Here is a 13004-nt window from a genome sequence, read left to right as displayed (position 1 = left end):
GAGAGAGAGAGAGAGAGAGAGAAAGAGAGAGAGAGAGAGAGAGAGAATCATGTTTCCGCAGTGCTCATCCTATCTTCTAATTTCAAGTATAATGTATCTAGAAGCAAATTGTACAATATATTCTTTTTATTTTATGAGGTAGAATGTCATTGAAGGAGATTGATTTGGTTGCAATTTCTAGCAGGTTACACGGCGCCGTAGAAGAAATCTATTAGCACAAATAAGAGCTTGTAATTGAATGATACCCTTCTCATATCAATTGATACCTTCTTTTCTATGTAAAAAGAATCAATATCGAGTTTGTAGCGAGCCACTTTTTTCTGTAAATCGGTGTGAAAATTTATCTACAAGCAGGAGGACGTGTGATTTTCATGAAGGCGAGATATGTTGATTTCCTGCCGTTATTCACTAGAATAATGGAGTAAATATAACCAACGACGACCCAAGCTGAATTATCCAAACGATGGATGAACTACAACCACCAGAATTCGTGATGTTTCTTTCTTGATCCACTGTATTACTTTGTGGACGAATAAAATCTCACTGTTATTTATAAAGTTCGTTTCTTATATTACTTCCATGTGTAAACCCGCAGCATATATTGTATAATGGTAAACATGATTCAGCTGTAAAACCAAGGGAGACTTTAGATCACTGCATAAAGTTAAATGAGATTTTCTAGAAGAGCGTTAATACTATTCAAAAAGGCATGAACTTTACAATTTTCCATTTCTCTTCCCCGTTCCTATTCGATAAGAATACAATATTTTATCAAAGCACACAATCTTTTGGTTTTTATTAGAAAATAATTTAATAAGCTGTTATTAAATTAGCACAAGGCAACTGATTTGCAAGTAAGGAGCATAAGTGAATGTATTAATTATTATGTATAAGTAATACTTAGTATATCGGCGCCAGAGGGATTAAATAAAATAACTTCTCCAGCTGAATTTAAACACTGAATGTAAAGATGGATGGATTTAAATTCCGTTAGTCTTTTAGTTAAGAACTCTGCAGCAAATGATTTAATTCTAATGTAATTCCAAAATTTAATGCTGTTAACAGAAATAGAGCTTGCATGGAGATTTAAGTTTTATTGCATCATGAAAGAGTAAATACAGTAAAATAACACTAAATACCGACTTCGGTAATCTCTTCAGAGGATTTTATATATTCAATATTTTTTGGAGTCGATCGTGATTCGACTAATTAAATCTGCTACTTATTTTATAGACCCACTTATCGCAATTACTGATTTTGCCATTATCCGACGCAACTTGATAAACCGTTTTATATCGGTGCACACAAAAATACACGAATATGTGTGTACGCATCTATCTCTCTTTCTGTCCATAATATACATACATACATACATACATACATACATACATACATACATACGTACATACATACATACATACATACATACATACAGATACCCCCCCACACGCATACACACACAAGTGGGGCTTCTGACATCCAGGGTCAAAGGCATTCTTGTAGTCTAGCTACATTGAAACTAGGTTCTGTGCTCTCGCACCTGTGACATCACAGTTATTTTTATTAACAATTGCTCGGCACATTCCCATACTCCCTTCTTCTCAGCTGCTTGTTCAGCTGTGATAATGTTATTGATTTCATATGGTCCTGGAGGAAGAGGTTTAAACATGCTGTATATATCTTATGCATTAAATTCTGGCATGCAATTGGCTGGTAGTTTTTTGCCATGTGGGTGGTTCTGCATTTGGGGATCAATTTTGTCTCTGCTAGAGTTAGCCAGTGTGGTATGCTACTGTTCCCAATGAAAACTTGCTGGTACAGATTAATAAGATATGGTCAGTAGAATGTTAGCTTCTTGTACCAATTTCCAGCGATCAAGTCTCTTCCAGGTGCTTATCCATCCTGGAGTTTCTGGATCACAGTTGCAAGAGTTTCACCATCAATGTTGTATGTATTGGATGTAACACAAGAGCAATAAATTTTCTCGGGTTTCTTCCAGCAACAGAGCATCTTGGTTAAATTCCTTCTCTTCACTTCAGATTTCCCTCCAGAAGGAGTCTATGTCTTCTCATGAAGGAGCTTCCGAGATGTTTACTGCTCCTCCTCTCATGTCTCTGTATACTGCTGCCTGGTCGCGGTTAATTTTTTTGTTTATTGCTTAATCTCTCGGTTATTCTCTTCTGATGTCGGAGTTTTTCACTGACAGCTTTTAGATCCTGCTTGAGGGTAATCAGTTTGCAATTGCTAACCTTCTTCCTATGTTCTACAAATGTTGCTCGTTGGCGTAGTTGTTTCGCAGTAAAATGATTTAATTCTGGATGCAGATCGTCCCAATATGATTTCAATCGATTCATATAGCCAACAGCTTGGTTTTGTTTCGCATTTTCGTAGCAGTTAAATAATTTAGTTCATAACTCCAAGAGAAATGAGTTTTGTAGTTACTGTTTCTTCTATAACTACAACTAGAAAGAATTTGTTTACCTGATGAGCTTTTTGTTTTCGTTCTATTCCTCGATTGTGTTGTTGATGTTGCGTCCAGCCATAATGTTTGTAGTAACTCTGTGCATTTTAAATTCAAGTTTCAGTCGAAAATCACTACGATCGTTAATAAAAGACTCAATCAGTTAATTCATCTGAATATTAACCAGTTATTTAACAAAGCTGATAGTTGTGGCTCCAAAGTTGGAGATAGTATTCATCGTATTTTCGATAAATAGTCTCCCACGCCAAATACGCGACTTGCCGCTTCGAGTTATGTATGTATGTATGCATGTATGTATGTATGCATGTATGTATGTATGTATGTATGTATGTATGTATGTACAAGGTGCATTCCAGAAGTTTTGAGACTGTTTTAGTTATTTCAAAGAAGTGTTAAACTTTTATCTCTTTCAAAGTACGATCCTCTGATTGCAATGCACTTGTAACATTCTAGCCATTTTGTGAAGACCCAATGGAAGTCTTCCAAAGTGAAAGTGTCCAGGACCCTTGTTCAATTCCGCCTTCACCATCTCAATATCTGTAAAATGACTATTCTTCAGGTTCTCCTTCAGTTTGGGGACTATAGAGAGCATGGGGAACAGTTTTGATGTCCATATTTATCAAATAGTTGGATACTAGGATGTAAGTCAGAACTGCTGCGTTGTCATGGTGCAAATACAGATCTTTTGCGACAAAATCTCTTCCTGAATCCCTCAAAATCGCTAAAATTTATTCTTTGTTAATCGTGTAGCCAGTGAGAATTCAGTGGATATAGATGATGCCATTGTTGTCGAAGAAGGGTCATCATGAGATACCCGGTGGACATGCTTTGCCTGGCCTCTTTATGCTAGCGTAAAACAGATGCTCAGTTGAAACAAGTCGATTCATAAACGGTCTGGAGCATTGAATTTCTGTAGTATTTTTCATTAGCTCAAGAAAAAACTTTATTGCATGGCGAGCTTCCAAATTACCTTCACGACTGCATTCTGCAAACTAATCAGTTGTGAAAAGCAGTGTTTAGAAGGATTCCTTCAAAATGTTGTTGCAACCAACGGAAGTTGGCATTTCAGCTTTTTAGAGGTATAATAATGATATACTAAAATTGCAAAAAAATCTCAAAACGTCTGCAATGCACACCCCACCACACACATTCATAATTTAAAACAAATATAAAATAATATAGTTCTATATTTTAGAAAAGAGGAATTATGTACATTATTAACATTCATTACATTTGACAGATATTTGTCCTCATCTTGTTTGTTGTTAACACAACATTTCGGCTGATAAACCCTCCAGCCTTCATCAGGTGTATTGGGGGAAATTTCGAACCTGGGATCTCATTCCTAAGGTATTTTTTCATTTTTCGATGTTATTATTATTATCATTATGATGCCCACGGGCATATGGCGTAGTGGTTAAGAGCGCGGGCTACTAACCCCAAAATTCCGAGTTCGATTCCAGGTAGTGACCTGAATGATAATAATAATAATAATAATAATAATAATAATAATAATAATAATAATAATAATAATAGAAAAATACCTCAGGAATGAGAACCCAGGTCCGAAGTTTCCTCAAGACATCTGATGAAGGCTGGAAACGTTGTGTTAACAAACAAGATGAGGACAAATACCCGTCAAATGTAAATAATGTAAGGCTGTGTGGTAAGCAGCTTGTTTACCAACCACATGGTTCCGGGTTCAGTCCCACTGCGTGGCACCTTGGCCAAGTGTCTTCTACTATAGCCTCGGGCCGACCAAAGCCTTGTGAGTGGATTTGTTAGACGGAAACTGAAAGAAGCCCGTCGTATATATGTATATATGTATATATGTGTGTTTGTGTGTCTGTGTTTGTCCCCCCAACATCGCTTGACAACCGATGCTGGTGTGTTTACGTCCCCGTAACTTAGCGGTTCGGCAAAAAGAGACCGATAGAATAAGTACTAGGCTTACAAAGAATAAGTCCTGGGGTCGATTTGCTCGATTAAAGGCGGTGCTCCAGCATGGCCGCAGTCAAATGACTGAAACAAGTGAAAGTAAAAGAAAGTATATGTACATAAAAAATACTTATTAAATGGCTCATAAATAATAATCTTAGTGCCTTATCTAAGGGAAATAAATTTTGCCATAAAGATTAAAAGTTATGTTTCTTTATTCAACATTTTAAAGATCCTCTCTACTATAGGCACAAGACCTAGAATTTTATGGGAGGGTGCAAGTCGATTACATGGGCACCAGTACTCAACTGATATTTAGGATGAAGTGCAAAGTCAATCTCGACGGAATTTGAACTCAGAACGTAAAGATGGACAAAATATAGTTATGTATTTTGCTCGGCGTGCAACGTAATCTGCCAGCAATGTAAACGGATTTAAAAGCTGTAGCAACACGTGAGTGTGCTAACAGTGATAGCAAGTAGAAAGTGGCCACTATTGAGTTCAATTCTTATCATTATTGAAACAGTGAAATGCATGACAACTCCACCGGGTCTTCTATATATATATATAAAAAAAAAAGGGAAAATACATAACTACTCTACCGAATGCATGTATTGAGACCTCATTTAAAGTACGGCTTTCGCAGCTCGACACTGAGGTTATTCACATATATATATACATATATATACATACATATACATTCATATATATCTCGATCTCCAAGGTTCACTCCACGTCCACGTGCGCTACCGTTGCTGTACCGTTTCACACGTTCGCTCTGATGTGCTGTTCGCTGCCGACTGACCCTCGTGCTTCACTGATGCCGTATGTCCACCGCGGCACCCCTGGTGGGATCCACAGGCCCCACTTCTGACAGGACATACCTACTCTCTCACTTCCGATCCTTCCCTACAACACAGCCTGGCTCATGACACCACACGCCCCCCTGATCTGAAGATCATTCAACCAACCTGCCCACTTCCTCTTCTCAACCCCGACCACACGCCTTAACTTGTCTCGTAATCAGCCAGCCAGCAAGGAGGGCACCGCTCCCTCTGTGACCGCCGTGGGACTTTAGGACTAGCCTCAGTTCCTGGCATGTTCCTGCCGGCTTCGTCTTCTTGTCCATTACTGTTGGCCCCATCCTCCGTTGCAGTGATGATCCTGCGCACATCCAAAACATGTCGTGGCATGCCATCTACGGATACGTTGTTCCTCGAATTTACAGAGGTTATTGTCCGCTTTTCCCACTGTGATGTGCACCGCGCATTTGGGGGCTTAACCCAGACTTCTCCGACCTGCACAAAGGCGTGCGCCTTCTCTTCTGCGGGATGCGGCGATGCAGTACATGGATGCCTCCACTCGTACTTAAATATTGCCCTTTGTGGAACTGACTCCTCAACTTGTCCCATCCTGAGAGATGTGGCCTCTCTCTGCTATGGTCTTGATGGTACGATAATACCTCTCCACAACCCCATTGCCACTTGGCCGGTATGCCGCCCTGAAGAAATGGCTGACATGCCACTTGTCGAGCATTTCCCCCAGCACCTCCGAGCGAAACGCAGTGCCATTGTCCACAAGCAGCTCATCCACTGGGCCTCGTTCTAGGAATACCTCATTCAGTATTCTTGTGATTTCCTCCCCGGTTCCCGTCTTCATCTCCCTCCATATGACCAACCGTTCCGGTCCACAGTTGACCATCGAGAGGTATATCCCCTGTCGATAGTGCGTCACGTCCGCTGCTAGTCGTTTCCAGTTGTGTTCCACTTGAATGCTTCCTGCCTCATACACACTCGGAGCGGGGTCAATGGACTGGCACCTGTCGCAGCACACTGGTCACGTCAGAGTCAACTTTCCTGGCTAGGAACAGGGTCCTGTTCACCCCCGTGTGATGCATGGTATGCAGTCTCCTCAGCTCCGAGTCACTCAGTCGACACACCGCAGCTACTCTTTGCTCCAGTTCCTCTGGCACCTGCAACCAGGCTTTCTTTACTCTGGTCAGGACGTCCGCCCTATTCCTCTCTGAGGGCACAAAAGCCACACTCAGCATCGGGTCAAACTCGGCAGCTAGCTCGCCCAGAATTCCCAGACGGCGTTTTGTCAGCATCTCTGCATCCCCTTTGGTTCGCACCCTCCGCTCGCCTGTGATCACTGATCCCACCCACCTAAGTACAGTGGCCGAATCGGTCCGGATCTCAATGGTATGCAACCCCCACCTCAGGGTCAGGTTCAGCCCTTTCAGCACGGCATCCAGCTCCGCCACGTTGATGTGGTCACAGTCGTCCTTCTTCCTAAGCCAGGCCGCATCCTCCACCATGACACCTCCAATTTCCAGGACAACTCCCGTCGCTATGCTGATGGCATCACACCACATGATTCCCTTCTTGAATTTGGGCGCATGCCAGTTCCCTCTTACTGGGTCCTCCGTAGTCACCCTCTCCAAGACTTCTTGCATCATGACGGTTGTCTTCTCACCCACGTTATCACTCCACCTCACTCCTTCAGTTCGCCTCTTGCTGAAGCTACATGCCGTCCGGAGGCCATCCTGCAATCGGATAGCGTCTCAGCAGCTTCCCACACACAGAAAACAGTTCCCACCTACTCGTCTTTGAGCCCAGTTCTGGGATATCATTTTCTCTTCGAAACACCAGCATGCCAGCCTTGTCTCTCCGTAGCTTGAGTCCCGGAGCAGCTCCCCTTTCCATTGCCTCCGGTAGTTTGGCAGTTAGCCCAAAACTCTTCAGGTGGCTTATAACCTCCTTTGCTGACACTATGCTCTCATCCACCAGGATGTCATCGATATAGGAATTGTTGGCTCTTTTCACTTTGTCAGCCTTTCCCAGGATGGTCTAAGGAATTGTCGCCATAATCTTCGGTCCTGAATTCAGCCCGAATCCCAACCTGGTCAGGCAGTATGTCCATCCCTTACCAGCTGAAATTTCCACAGTCTCTCAATCACATGCAGCTGCAGGTATGCCGAATTCAAGTCAACGATTGTGGAGGCCCCCGTCATCTGCCTTCACTCTCTCAAGGTTTCGCTACAAATGTTCGTAGCTTCACCGCATGTATGGCATAATACATAGTCGTTCAGCTCCCGGAAATCCAATACTAGCCTGGCTTTATGTTTCGTCGGCTGCACCACTGCCATCAGCGGTAGCACTCCAGTTTTCACTTCCTCCTTCCAAGGAATCAGAATACCTTCCTTGATCCACCGGTCCACCCTTCCCTCGAAATCGCTTTTGGCATCCCTTTTCAGGGTATGCTGATAGCAGCCTACAGCGTTTTTCAATGTCGGAGGATCTTCCTTCCAGTGCCTTTCCACCTTCCACTGCCGGCCATGGAACACAGCTCGAAAATCTTTGTCTGTGATGGTGTGTGCAACATATTTTTCTTCGCAACTCTCACAACTCTCCTGTCGCTAACTCACAGCGCATAGCGCTCCCGCATCACTGAACACTACACCGGCTTGATTGACCGTAACACCTCCTAAACGGACAATGACGTCCATCCCCATCACGACATCGATCCCGTCCACTACACGATCAATTACAATAGCAAACTCAATTTTGTTCCTCGTACCACCATCTCCACATCGCTACTTCCTCTGCATTCAACTTCCGTACCGTCAACTACTCACTCCACTCTATTCTTCTGCCACTTCTGGAATCATTAGGGTTGTTGAGCAGCCCCTGTCCACGAGGGCTCTTTACACCTTTCCGTTCACCACAACTTCTACTACTGGCAACGACTGTAAACTTGCCTCTACTCTTTCGACGGGACAACTATGAGCGCAGTAGTCTCCCTTGGACCGTTTCCCTGCACGCATTCACTAGTGATGTGGCTTATCTGTCTGCATTGATAGCATATCACTCCAGGTCTGGGTCCCCTGCAGTCCCTCGCCATATGCGAACTCTGACACCGAAAACACTGCCCTTTGAAGGGTCGCGCACACTCCTTGTTCGACCCCTCTCCGTCGTTCTTTGTTCGATCCCTTCTCGGTGTTACAGTCGCTACCAAATGTGTCGTCCTGCAACACGAGACGATGGCTCTGGCCAGAGATATTACCTCTCCTATTGCCATAGAGTGAATGTTCGGCAGCTTTTTGCAGCTCGATCGACACGTGGTCAGGAAATCCTGTCATAAAGGCTAATTTTACGGTTTGTTCTAACGTATCATTTCTATATCCCACGAGTCTAGCCAATCTCCTGATTTCGTTGGCCATCCACTTTGCTTTCCCCAGTCGACCATATACCATAAATGGCTCTTCTGTGAAAGCCCCCATCAGTCGCACTTCTATTTTTTTCTGCGCTCAACTGGTCCTTCTCTTCCATTTCCAGGTATAGCGCCAATGCCGATCCATCGAGTTACAACGGTATAAAACTCGCTAGATCATCTATACCTTGGAGTCTTGCCACCAACTTAACTTTTTGCAGCCAAGCGGTCACATCTCCCTCGCCACAAAATTGCCTAACCGTCTCATTCGAAACATGGACCATACCCGTAATTTTTTTTTTCGTTTGAGCCGAAATAGCTTGTGATGTAAAGGAAGAAAAAAGACGGAAGCGAAGAGAGAATTACGGTAGTCTTACCTGTCGGTCCGGAAAAAAGGTCACTTTCAACATCTACGTGCTGTCTCGATCTCCAAGGTTCACTCCACGTCCATGTGTGCTACCCGTTGCTGTACCGTTTCACACGTCCGCTCTGATGTGCTGTTCGCTGCCGACTGACCCTCGTGCTTCACTGATGCCGTATGTCCACCGCGGCACTTCCAGTGGGATCCACAGGCCCCACTTTCGACAGGACATGCCTACTTCCTCACTTCCGACCCTTCCCTACAACGCAGCCTGGCTCATAACACCACACTTGAATTGAGAAATCTGGCATATTTTGGTGTATCATACGTTCATAGATTTTATTCTATTTACATTTGGCATATTTATCATGAAGCTGTGAGGTATACATTCAAATTGAGGTGGACAGAGGAAGCAAATCCTTAATGAAGCCGTGAAGGCTGACTATTTCAGTATCATGGTTGATGAAATTTGTGATGCAAAGGGTTCTTTTGGCTTTCGAAAACAACCTTTTCTTTCTCTTTGTATATCTTTTGTTAAGTTAGAATTTCTCTGTTTTGGTCTGGATTTTCCAATTTCTTTTTTCTTGTATAAAGCAATGGATGGAAGCAGTTAAAAACAATTAAATTCATAGAAGCGAACAAAATCAAAAATATTAATTTTAATCGTAATAATGGAGAGGAGTAAACATTTTTGGATCTAGTTAGTTTGAGTCACAAAATCAGCCCCCTTTAATTTTGCTCAGATTCGGGCTATGGATGGAGTTGGGAATTTTGATTACACTCAACTAATTACTTTATCGCGTAAATGAAAGAATTTGATGTTATTTGGAATTAAAGTTGGAAAATTTGTGTAATTTTAGCTAATCAACAGACAGCGAGGCATTAACAGCTAGTTACCATAGCAACATATGACTCGCTGTGCTGAGTCTTCTGGTTTGCACGCAGTTTTTTTGTACATGTTTCGATTTTATTATCTTTGTGCAAACTTTATAAATCGTCCATTACCTGTGCTTATATCAATTAGAATTTAATTTCAGATACTTTTCGGGAATTTTCATAGTATTTTACATATATTTCGTGAAGTTTTTCTGTGTTTGTTTACTTTTTGCTTGTTAGTAAAAGCCTAGAATGGGTGCATCCAAGTCATTTTGAAAACAGAGGTGGATGCTGCATATTATTTCGAAAAAAAAAAAAAAGGATGTTATCCCTAAAAAAAAAAGTGTTATAAATCTCGGCACAATATAACTAAGAAAGTGGTTCGTGGGAATTTGTACTGGCGGTGCACTCGCAATGGATTTAATGAACGTTTGTCAGTAAGGACAGGAAGAAAAAAAGAAAAACCTCGGATTTTTCCCGTGCATTCAACGTATCTGACCGCCAAATCCGTCGCAAGCCACTTTTTTTTTAATGGAAAACAAAGGGGGAGGATGGTGGGAGATCTCGAAGTTTTCCGGAACCCAGAAAAAGGAAAGATTTGGCTGCTATTTCTCACAAGCCCTGCTACCACGTAACAGCTACTTGTGATAAAAGACCCGCCGTTATTGCAAATAGCTGCTAATGCGAGTGCACACGTAAAAATTTACCCAAACACATACAGACAAATACATTAATATAGCAAAAATAAATAAATAAATAAATAAATAAAAACTTGACTTCATAAGGTATTTATCTTTATTTAGAAACCTAGAATGAACAGGTCACACAAGGTACAGGGTTGACACCGTCCGCTACAACGAAAGTTTATTATTGGCTAAAAATAGAAGTGTTTCGATTCTTAAACGTCTGTAACTTTTCCGTTCAATTTTTCTCAATCAATTCTTTGGTTCAAATGAATTAGAAATGAATATGCTTAGTATGATATTATTTTCAGATTTTTTATTTCATTTTAAAAGGGCACTGATTTTGTGACTCAAACTTACTAAATGCACGCTTTCTTTCTTGAGCATAAAAAATCCTCTTCCCGGGTGACAATAGTTTATATGTCAAATTGTTGCACAAGTTCTAGCCGTTTTGATAAGGGAAATCAGAAAGGTTTGAAACGATTTCATCGGCATTTACTTGTACCAAAGAGTACACTTTCGATAAACAACACGTTGATCTCATAAGTGTCACGTGGTGGAAATAAGCGCAATTACCAAACTTTCATTCATATGCCATTTAGTATTTCATTTCTTTGCATTTCAATCTGTGCATTTGTACTACCGATTGCGTACTAGCGCATATGTAAAATTACGTCCTTTATTTTTTAATCATCATCTGCTGATATCAAAATAAAAATATTTTGTATCGGGGACCATTTGTAACTCCAAGGGTCAAAAGGGGACGTTTGGCCAAAATGAGGTGAGAACCTTTGCTGTATAATATACTAAATCAGATCTGCAAGTATAGATATATGCCTTTGTGACATACCTTCCCCTTCCCAACATTGGGACAATGCATAGAACTGTTTGTAATTGCTAACTTGGTTTGGCTTTTGTTGGTCTTTGCTTCTTCTAATATTTTAGTCTGGATACGGCCCTGCAATGATAATGATGATGATGGGTCAGTTGTAGTTTTCAGAGAAAATGAAGAACGTGGATTACTGGACAGTGAAGGGTTTTTCATTGTGGTATTTAATAGGTCATCAATTGTGCTAGTTTTGAGGAGTGGCCGTAACTGCTGGTCATGTTATCGTTGCTGCTGCCACTGCTGTCTGTCTATACTTTTAATTTTGATGTTGACGGTGCTTCAATTCAATTGCATGTTTTTCTAGAGAATTCCCTTGGTAATTTTATAACTAGCTTCATCAGTAAGCATTTTCAACTTTTTAAAATTTGGTTCTGTTCTGTGTTGTTTTGAGAAGAAAGAAACCAAACTTCAAGCAACTTTTTGCAGATCAATTTTTAGACATTATTTTCTAAATCTGGCAAAGTATGTAGGGGGTGCAAATTTTGATTTTGCACCCCATCAAAATTTTAGATGTGTAAGCGCACCACCTGTACCCCTGTTCCCGAGCCTGTGCCGGAAGCTTGTAGTTGGGAAGCAAACTTCTCACTACACAGTTATGCCTGTATATAAAATCATGACTGTATTTTGCTTCTTAAATGTTATTAGTTTTCAAATTCTCTCCCTATTATAGTCACCCATTTTTTTTTAAGACGTCAGCCGTCATAACTCATTATTTCTGCCTGTTTTTACTGAACGCAATTACAATATAAGGATAAGCATATTAAAAGGGGTCCTTGGTAGTGAAAAGGTTGGGAAATATTAATTTAAACTAACTATATATTAAAAAAGCAGGTGAAAGGATATTAAAGGGAAATAACTGTTGTCACCAATAGTCTAAGTTATGTCCCTTGGTTAAAAATTATAAAATTTGTCCATGTATAGGATATTTCAATATTTGTGTTTTATGTCACCCTGCACAGATTGTAGAAGGGCCATCTATTTTGCACACGGTGTCATATTAATTCTAGCAGAGGATTACATTAAGTGAATACATGTTTGTGGTTTTCCAAGGCAATTCCAACGAGTAGCTAATCAAGCGAATAACTGGGATACTCATCTTCTAAACGACGGAGATCCATTTCGCACACCTACCTATATACATACATAACTATATACATTCATGCATACATGCATATGTACATACATACATACATACATACATACATACATGCATGCATGCATACATACATAGGTATACACATACTCACAGGTGTAGTTGTGTATAGCTATTAGACTAGATTCCTGTTGGTTTATAGAAGGAATTGTATATATATATATATATATATATATATATATATATATACATACATACATACATACACACACATATATATATATATGTGTGTGTGTACGTATATAAATATATATATGTATATATATATATATATATATATATAAAAATAAGCAACACGGATTTCAAAGGTGATTGCAGTACGCACGTTTCATGCTACTCCAATTTATTTAAGTAATGCGAGCATTACATTAAATGCAATATGAAGAGCAACCTTCAGTTGCACGAAAATG

This window comes from Octopus bimaculoides, chromosome 6 (genome assembly GCF_001194135.2).
Source record: "Octopus bimaculoides isolate UCB-OBI-ISO-001 chromosome 6, ASM119413v2, whole genome shotgun sequence".
NCBI lineage: Eukaryota > Metazoa > Mollusca > Cephalopoda > Octopoda > Octopodidae > Octopus > Octopus bimaculoides.
Note: the sequence above shows the minus strand (reverse complement) of the source record.